Here is a 10,211-nt window from a genome sequence, read left to right on the forward strand (position 1 = left end):
CATACCCACACATATACATGTAATTACAAAATAATAAAAATAAACCTTTTATTTTTATTTATGTGTACATGTATATGTGTACATGTATGCTACATGTGTGATCACATGTTTGCAGGTACCACAGAGGCAAAGAGAGGGTTTTGGATCTCCTGGAACTGGAGATACAAGTGGTGTAAGCTGCCTGATATAGGTGCTAGAACTGAGCAGCCAGTGTTCTTAACCCCTGAGCCATCTCTCCAGCCCCTAAAACTAAATACTAAAAGAAATAACTAATTGTATTATATCATTCATAAATGTAACAAAATGCCAGGCTCTTCAGTGCAACAAGATGCCCTTTGTTTAAATCAGCAAGATGGGTCTGTGTCCTTTATGGAAGGATGAAGGCTGTGGAGGGATAAGATAGTAGGAAAACCAGACCTTCACCCTAAAATCTCCAGCAGTGGTCTGAATATGTTTCCTGGATCATGTAACAAACATGTCTTTAGAAAGCATTTACTGGGCTGGAGAGGTGACTCAGAAGTTAAAAGTAGGTACTGTTCTTGCAGAGGACCCCAGTTCAAGTTCTAGCACCCACATCTGCCTATAACTCCAGCTCCAAGGGCCTTCCATGGTACATGCACTCATGTACACACACACACACACACACACACACACACTCATACACACTCGCCATTTAAAATACTAAAATTCAAATTTAAAATAAGGAATGCACTTGCTTCCAGGCATGTCCACAGCCTTCTTTCCTCCCTATGTCTACAGAACAAATCTGAGGTTGGGTCTTCCCATTTGGGCAGCAAGCAAGCACCCAGTCCCACAGGACATTGATAGCAGAGCTAGAGTTCAGCTAGAGTTCCCTGTGTGTTCTTACTGTCATTTGTCTTCTGCATTTCTGTACTAGTTTCTCCCATTGTGAAGATTCCTTTGCTGACCCCTAGGCTTTCAAGCTTATTTATCATCATTTCTCAAGATTTGACCTTTCCATTCAAATTAGAATTCTGATGCATTACTTCCCTGTGAAAACTGATCACACGCACATATTTAACCTCCAAAAGTCCAACTTTGATTTTGAGGATACATGAGAACCACGTTTAAACTAGCAATCAAAAGAATTAGTAAATAAAGCAGCTAATTTAAAATTGCTTAACACCATGTTCATGCTGAACTCTACTATTTCTGCGGACGAAGGATGAATTCATGAAGACTGCATTTTATTGCCAACACACTCCATTGTTCTGTTTAGTCTGGCCCACTCCAGCCCATGATCCAGAATGAATCCATGGCAATCTTCTAGAAGTCACTAATGGGATCCAGCACTTCCTTTCATTAATCTTCAAATGGCTCCATTAGCCTATGAGTGAAGCACAAATTCCCCAACAAAGCTGCTCCCACATGATCTAGCCTCCTATTCTCCTCAGTCTTAACAGCTGCCCTTTGACCCTTCATACCCTATGCACACAGAAAGGACTTCTCAAAAATGCACCGCTACCTCCTGTCTGCAATCTTAGCCCCTTTAGAAATTTCCAGTGCTTACCATGTGGCTGTCTGTCTCTCTGTTTCCCAGGCACGATGAATCTAGGAAGGTGCGTGGTTAATCTTCACCAATGACATGTGGTGATCCATCTCCAGTACAAAGAGTGAGAACTGGCGTGAGGTTTCTTACTCTGCATCTCCAACCACCTCCATCTGTGCACTGAGAAATGAGGTGTTACAGAGTCCCAGAGTTAGTTTTTGGAAAAGAGTCACGTAGGAGAGCCATCTCATCTGCCTTAGTCTTGGTGTGAGTGAAAAATAGCCTCTTTTTATCTGCAGTCTCTGAGAGCTGGGAGAGCTTGCTTACAGCAGTGGCACACATTCATTACCCAATGACCCTAGCCTACAAAAATGTGCTCTCTCCAATTTCCCGCTGTCAACTTCCACCGAGTGCCATTTCCTCTTCAAATCTCAGTGCAGATCTCACCCAGATTCCTCTTCCCTCACAACAGGCTCATATTGAAACAAATACACTCATCATCTTCCATTAAAATTACTCAGTTAAGCTATTTGTCCTGTATAGACTGTCAGCTCTAAAGGGGCTTTACAGGGACTAAGCTTACCTGGTTTCCAGCTGTGCCCAAGTGCCAACATTTGCCATAGCACAAGTGTTTGGGAGTGACTGAATGAAAAGGGACTTGGTTTTCAGCTACTGTGGTCATCAAGATGATTTTCTTTATTTAGACAAGAACTTCCTTTCATGGAGACCTGAGAGACTTGATTTACAAATGACTCAGTAGTTAAAACCACACACAAAGCTATGCAGTAATTAAAGCAGGAAATCAATCCACTGTCAATAAAAAATAGTTTAAAAATCTGTCAATCAAACTTACAGCAAGTCAGATCAGCATCTCTAGCAATCAGCCTGGGAAGCCAACAACAGCCTTCTTATAATTAGCCCCAATAACAGCACTTGACTAATAATGGAAAGTTTCTCTAATTTTTGTTCCTACTTCCAATTTAAAACCAGAGAAAGACAAATGTATACCGCGAGTCATTCTTTCAGAATGTCAGCTAGCCCACCTCCAACTCCCCAACCTCTGATCAGATCTTGTCAGGAGCAAGTCTTCCCTTTTCACTACACTATTCTTTTCTACTCTGCCTGCCTTTTTGTCTCTGCCAAAACGCAAGTGATGGTGGCAGCTCTCTTGTCGCATGGTCTGAACAAAGAAGAGCAGCTGCAGGTTGGGGTCAGTCTCTGGCGGTTGGTTTGTGTGGTACTTTCGCATCAGCAGCAGCATCACCAGGGAAGTTGCTCAAAATGCAAATTCCCAATATCTAGTGCAGAGTTGCTGAATCAGAAATCCTGGGGCTTCCCCGGGCATGAGCACAAACCTTCAATCACAGCTCTCAGGAGGCAGAGGCAGGCGGATCTCTGTGAGATGAAACCAGCCTGGTCTATATGGCAAGTTTTGGGTCAGGGAGACCCTGTAGCAAAAAAAAAAAAAAAATCCTGGGACTTCTGTCCAGAAACCAGTTTAACAAGCCCTCAATGTGATACCAGAACTGCAGTTGGAAAACCACAATATAATCAGATCTGAATTACCTTGTGTCCCACAGGAATTTATCCTTTGGGATGTGTTCATAAGTGGAAGCAGAAGGTTCCTTCCCTACAAGTAGTTTCTACCAGTCTGTTACACCCCTCCCCTCCCGTGACTGCTACCAAGTGCCAGACAAGCCCCAGCTGAGCAGTAGGGAAGGCACATGGATCCTCTGGGATCCATGCCTTTTGCATAACACAGCAACCCTCTTTGAAACACACTGCATGTGACTCCTTCCCTCCTTTCTCTCCGCCACCTGGTATTATGATCTGTTAGAAGACAAACACCAATTCTCGCTCTGCCTGGTAACTAACTGTTCCTAAGAACCAGCCAAATTTTTTTTATGACATGGCTTCCCTCCTACTAAAGATTGCTTTATATTTTTAGAGATTTCTAAGTGCTGGTCTAACATGTGGAAATGGATGTCCTCTAGTCTGAAATCTTATTTTATAGAAACCAGAAATTCTGAGTACAGATTCATAATAGCATTTTCTAATACTTATGGACTTTCCTTAGGCTCAAATATGTGATTTCTAGTACCTGGGTTGGAAGTCACTCTCTAAAACCTGGTGCTCTGAAACACAACAGGCTGAAAATTGAAAGGATTCTTTTTTGGGGGGTTGACTTTTAAGTTAAAACTTCTTAATTTAGAAGCTGCACTAGACAAATTATTTTCCACAAGTTTCACAGTAATTTCAAGATCTGTGTCCCTTGGGATGAGGCACAGATCTATCAACTCAGTACTTTAAGTCTTAAACAATCTCAGGATTCCACTTTATTAAAAAGAAAAACAGATATAAAATTGGGTACAGGTCTGAGAGAAGTAAAAACACAAATTATAAATCTTTGAACACTGACAAATATTATGTGCATCAGAAGTTGCAGGAAAAAGTAATATAAAAACAAATAACATACAAGAACAAAAATGAATTAAATTCTGATACTTTCCTTCCTACAGACTCACTGAGCATGGCAAAAATGTAACATGAAATACAAGATCAGAGGTCTTTTCTCAGCCTGGTTGATAGAATTTTTTTTAATTGACTGTGTAGAAGATTCAGTATCACAACTGATATGGATGGTGTCATAAAATTTTTTTGGATGGCGATCATTGGAAAATTTCCATGGTTTCCTGCACAAATAAGTTCTACAGTTTTAAAGGTTTCAGTATACTGTCTTGGAGCTGCAAGCCTTTCAAGACAGTGCTTCTCATAGTTAAGAGGGACCCGTTCATTTCAGAGAGAGATCCCTAAGAACCCCTTCATGTCCTTAGGCCAAGAGAGCAGCAAAGTGTGTGTTTTGGGAGATGGGGGTCTAGAGGCCTTTCTTCCATGAAGATAGCCAGTTTAACTGAACAGGACCCTAAATCCCGATTAGATGTGAACCCAAGTTGACTTTCCCATGGGTCTCTCAAAGGTCCACAGCTACCTGAGGACTAAGCATGAGGAAAGTTGGATTTTGTGCAGGAAAGTTGAAATACAGACAGGCTGACATTTAGCATTGAGTGTCACAGTAGTCGTCAGTGAGCAAAGGGCCAGAGCCCACGAGGGAGCTACCTTGCAGCTACCTTGCTCAGATCTAGCCTGAGGACCACCTTGGTTGGCATCTGGGTACATTCTCGAAGATGAAAGAAGGTTGGATTTGTGAATCTGTATGTTTATGTTACAGTGGAAAAAAAAAAGCCCCATAAGAGAAAATTAGTTAAGAGGTAAGAACGTCTGGCCTGGATGATGATTCAATTTCCAGTTTCGCCAGTCAATCTCCTGGTCAGAGGTCCACGCCTAGAGAGACTGGTTCACTTTACGTCATGTTAAAGGGATGGACGAAATACCTGCTGCGTTAATGAGACTATGAACTTTTCCTGCCCTCCGTCCCCTCCGTCCCCTCCATCCCCTCCCATCCGGGCAGGCTTGGCTCTCCTGTCTGCCCACTCGGGAAATGCAACCACTCTGGGCTACCCTCCTTTACTCTTTCTCTTCCGTTCTGTCTGCCTTCCTGCCATGTGGCTGCCAGCACACTCCATGACACCTCTATGCCGGCTGGAAACAGGCATGGCCTTATGTTTTTGCTTCCCTCTTCCCTCCATTCTCGTCCTCAAGGCATCTGCTAAGACTTACAGCTTGCCTGCCCTGAGGATTTTTCTTTAAATTTTAATAAAATTGTCCTAAAGCTTCCTTTTAAGTCCATTCTTAAATTCTTTTATAAACTAGACCAAGAATCCTGAAAGGCACCCGCCCCCTCATCATTTATGAGACAAGGGAGGCCCGAGGGCGAACAGAAAGTGACAGAAGGAACGGTGTACAGAAAGTGAGGCGAAAACACTGGTAAACACTGGAGCCTGGACTCTAGTGTGAGAGTGTGGGGGAAGGATGTGGACAAGGCCACATCCCAGCTTTTCTAGCTAATCTGCAACGCAGATGAAGCAGCCAAGCAAATTTGTCATAAATGATTAACTTCTGGAAGAAGCAATCACCTGATCGCTCCAGCTGAACAAACACAGCCCGGTGACAAGAAGGGCCTAGGGCACACGGAATCATCCAGAGTCCTGCATTTTGTCACCAGAGCCTCAGGAAAGCCTCTTCGCCTCAAGGAAAGGAATTCCTGGGCCTGGGTTATGGATGCAGATCTCAAAGACTGATCTCGTCCCAGCTTGGAAAACATGGCAGAGTTATGAAAAGCATTCCAGTGTCTGGGAGCCAACAAAGGAACCAAATATACACATGGTGGATAACATGGATGGCATGGTGGATGACAGAAGCCTTGGAACGACGGACGCTTTAAGTATGTATGCTCCTTTAAGTGACTCGTGCTTCACTCCCCAGCATCAGCATGGAAATGACTCAAAGCAGCTTTTAATTGGTAGTGCCAATTGAGATACAGAATGCAAACGCACAGCACATTAACCCCAGTCCCCTCTTTCCAAGCAGTTTTCTATCAGAAGTAGATTTTTAAATAAGAGGCAGACCCTCCCCCTGGGAGCTCTTGTTTCATTCAGATAAAGCTCAGCAAGGATTCCAACAAATAAAATGCAAATGAGAATGGAGAAAATTAATTAGAAACAAAGATCAGGATTTCTTTTCATTAACTCTTGAAATACCACTGTCCCCCAGCAGTCTTGAAGCAACACTAATGCAATCTAATTAACATGCAATTCACCACAAGAATTCCTTTGCCAAGACCTTGTAACCCTAAAATTAATGAGCTGGTTAGCCCCAGAGACTGGTCTCAAAGGGTGTTTTTCCCTCCGAAAAGGAAGGTCAGAGTTTCATTAGGAAGCCTGGACCTGGCCCATGGCTATTGGTTTGATTTTTCATTCTTCTTCCTGTAGGATCTGGGAAGCAAGAACATGCTGAACAAGGACCCTGCGCTGAGTGATTGCTGACCTCTTTAGGAAAGGCATCAAGTGTATGATTCTCACAATATATAAAAGAATTATTATAGCTTTAGTTTATGTTTTAACTTCAATTTTATGTATATGAGTGTATTGCATGCATGTATGTAAGTGCACCTGTGTCATGAAGTACCCACAGAGGCCAGAGGAGGGCATCCGATTCCCTGGAACTGGAATTACAGAGGACTGTCAGCCACCATGTGGGTGCTGGAATTTGAACCTGGGTCTTCTGCAAGAGCACCCAGTGCTCTTAACCACTGAGTCAGCTCTCCAGACTCTATAGTTTTATTTTAAATTGTGCCCATATATAAACTCAGGGTCATGTATAGAAGCTTCATTTTTTTTTTTTTTTTTCAAAAAACTGCTCTCAGACTCACCATGGAGCCAAGGATAATCTTGAACTTTTGATCTTCCTGCTTTGTGTTCTAGACTTGATCCTTGCATCACATAAATCCCTCGTGGTGGCATAGTGGTGCATACCTATAATTTTGGTGGGCAATTACTTCTGTTCTATATACATATAATATTACATATATATATATATATGTAATATTACCTGGTTGAGGTGATACAAACCTAGAATCCCAAATACACTGGAAACTGACCAGGATCACAAGTTCAAAGCCAATCTGAGCAAGTTTGGTCTCAAAATAAAAAGGACTGCTGGTGTTGCTCAGTGGTAGAGCACTTGCCTAGTATGGACAAGGTCCTGAGTTCAATATCCAGTATAGAAAAATATAAAATAGCCAATCGTTGCATTTACATTTGTAGACATATTCAGAACTTTCCTTTCCTTCTCTTTTTTTCTGTGCTGGAGAAGGGGAACTTAACATAAGCTCTCTGTCACTGAGCACACACCTAACCCAGTATGCAAACATTCCTTTAGACTCTTTATATTTATCTTTTAATATTCTTTAAACTCTTAGATATAGAAATCCCAGATCAAAAGAATTAAGTTGTAATAATTTGTCCTTCTAAGAACTTCAGTTTACTGGGGTTATAGCTCAATGATGGAGCACTTACTAGCATGCATGAGGCCCTGTGTTCAATTCCCAGTACCTCAAAGTATGCAAACAAGGCTGGGCATGGTGGCACACCCCTATAATCCCAGGCCTCTGGAGGAAGATGGAGGCCAGTTTGGTCTACATAATGAGTTCCAGGCAGGCTAGAACTAGGGAGACCCTGTCAAACATACACACGCGCGCGCACACACACACACACACACACACACACACACACAACCTAAAGACTTTCAATTTGCATTTTAATCATCTTCCACATACTTGCCCACTGTCAGTATGATTTGTATTCCCCTGATACAAGCAATTTGAGGATAATGTCTGCACCAGACACCACAGGCTAGCAAATAAAAAGCTCAATGTTAAGAATGGCTACCTCTTTTGGAGTTGTTGACCAGCAGGTTACTATAGACCCTTAATACTGGTTATTGCCATTGCTCTTGGTTACCCACCAGAAAGAGACTGACTCCTGCTAAAGAGACTACATATGTGAGTCATAGAGCAAACAAGGAGAAATCAAGCTGGTTTTGCCCTGGAAGCTTCATCTCTACTGTCTAGCTATTATAGTGACAGAAGGTGCTATGTATGCTACCAGAAGAGAAAAGTAATTATCAGCCTTGCCCAGTTATGTACCCTGCAAGCTACAATAACTGGCCTGGCAAGATACGTCCACTGGTGCAATAGTGGCAGAAATGTTATGGGAGTAACAAACCTCTTTCTTATTGGATTTAAGGCCAGTTTCATAAAGTAGAGCCCATATCTGGCACTGATATGAGACCTAGAAACATGTGGCTAGACAGATCACAGGCCATAGTGGAGAATCTACTGCTATGTCCTGCTAAATGGACGTAGTATTAAGCAACTCCTAATGATTTAATTCTTATACCCACAGATTAATGCCTTTCTCAACTCTCACCAGAGAAGCGTCTTCTTGTAGCAGATGGTGATTTACACAGAGACCCAGAACTGGTCAACGTGTAGAGAATAACGGGCAGGCAGCAGAGTGCTCAGCTGTAAATGGTATACCTTCTCCTCCCAAGATTCAGGGATCTTTGTTAGGGGGCAAAAGATTGTAAGAGCCAGAGTTGGTAGATGAATACAAGGAAAAATGTGTTATCAGGGCATCATAGGACAGTTACACATATGAATCCACAGTGTTATGACAGCATGTACCATACCCTGTGCAAGTCTAAGCCAGACAAAAATCTCAGCATGGAGTGGGGAAGTAAGCATAAAGCCCCAGCCCTAGCTGAAGATCTATTGACATCTGATAGCACCTGGGAGAGGGAGGCTCAGTTTTCATTCAGGATGTGGTGTTGGTTAAATTGAGCACATTCCATGGATAGACCTACAATAAAGAGTATTTGAGGGAACACAAATTACACTCAGTAGGCTTTAAAAAAAGAATAGAGGGTATGAAGTGGGGGTCAGAGAGATGGGGGTAAATCTGAGAGGAGATGGGGGTGAAGGGTCTGAATATGATCAAATATACTCTATGAAATTCCCAAAGAACCAATAAAAAGGTTGTTTTTTTAAAATACATGCTTTTAATATGGACAAAGATTACAGATGTTTGTGAGATTCCCTGAAAATTACAGGTTACAACTGAGGAAGGAGTAAGGTCATACTGGTAGGTCATGCTTAGGACATGAGCATTGTTCATTGCTATTTTAACATTCCTTTTTTAAATGTCTCTATATAAAAGGAGTACAGTCTCCATGTAGACAGTCTTCACACAAATTTTGTTAATTGTGCTTGAATCCTTGACTTTCAGTAAACAAGAGACTGCAACAAGACTCCTGAGTGAGGCTCCTTCCCTTCCCGTATCCCTCTGACTTCCCTGATTCTCTATCCCACCTCAGGGCTACACATCCAGTGGACTACTTTGCCCTGTAAACATTGTCTTCATTTATTTCTCTGCCTTGTCCCTCGGGCTCAGTGCCCCACACCATGAGTAATTCATGCTTTACTTTTATATTTTACAGAAATTCTTTCCTGGTTCCTTCACTTTAGCTTTTCCTACATCTCTTTCCTCTTCATGAATCCCTGTCATTATCAAAGAATAGTGCTGACGATCTGTAGATGCTTCCCCCTTGCTTACCAAACTTCAATGGCTCCCCAATAATGTGCAGACTCTATGGCATGGTCTATAAAGAAGATAAAAGCAGGGGCTGGAGCGATGGCTCAGTGGTTAAGAGCAATTATTACTGTTCTTGCAGAGGACCAGAGTTCAGTTCCTAACACCTGCAACCTCCTGTGACTCCAGTCATAGGGAATCCAATGCCATCTTCAGACCTCCACAGGCACGCACACACACGGCACACACACACAGCACACACATACATATACACAGACACACATATAAATAAAAATAAATCTTATTTCAAAAGGCTCTGAATGGCCTGGAGAGATTGTTGGGGACCCCTGCTGTTTGGGTCGCAGTCTCTCCATGTCCAGATAGCCTAAGGGGCTTGGCGTTTTTATGCAGAGACTCCCCTTTCCAGCAGGGCGCCTTCTGCTCTCCTTCCTGGCTCACCTTTGAAGTGCCCGTCACAGATACATGACCTCTGGCATAGAAACTGCCAGGTTTTTCCTATGTGATAATCAGGCACTGTCTGACAGCATAGAAGCCCACTGCCACATGTAAATAAAGCATCCTACAGAGCACCTATCAGCTGAGGCTTTTGCTACTGCCACCACACTATAAATTCTCTAGTTTCCCCCTAATAA

At 42.6% G+C, this 10,211-nt stretch overlaps 1 long non-coding RNA gene across 2 annotated transcripts; it reads left to right on the forward strand.

Annotated features, from left to right (window-relative positions):
• Nucleotides 1-5,568: 5,568 nt before the first annotated feature.
• LOC115070376 lies at nt 5,569-9,963 on the forward strand. Of its 2 annotated transcripts, XR_003849541.1 has the most exons (4): nt 5,569-5,852; nt 6,400-6,476; nt 8,374-8,501; nt 9,467-9,963. It is a non-coding gene; the product is annotated as an uncharacterized LOC115070376 (long non-coding RNA). The 2 variants fall into 2 exon arrangements; XR_003849540.1 differs by lacking the exon at nt 9,467-9,963 and having other exon boundaries at nt 8,374-8,945.
• Nucleotides 9,964-10,211: the final 248 nt, after the last annotated feature.

The sequence above is a fragment of the Nannospalax galili genome, unplaced genomic scaffold, assembly GCF_000622305.1.
Source record: "Nannospalax galili isolate Female #2095 unplaced genomic scaffold, S.galili_v1.0 scaffold1096, whole genome shotgun sequence".
NCBI classification, from domain to species: domain Eukaryota; kingdom Metazoa; phylum Chordata; class Mammalia; order Rodentia; family Spalacidae; genus Nannospalax; species Nannospalax galili.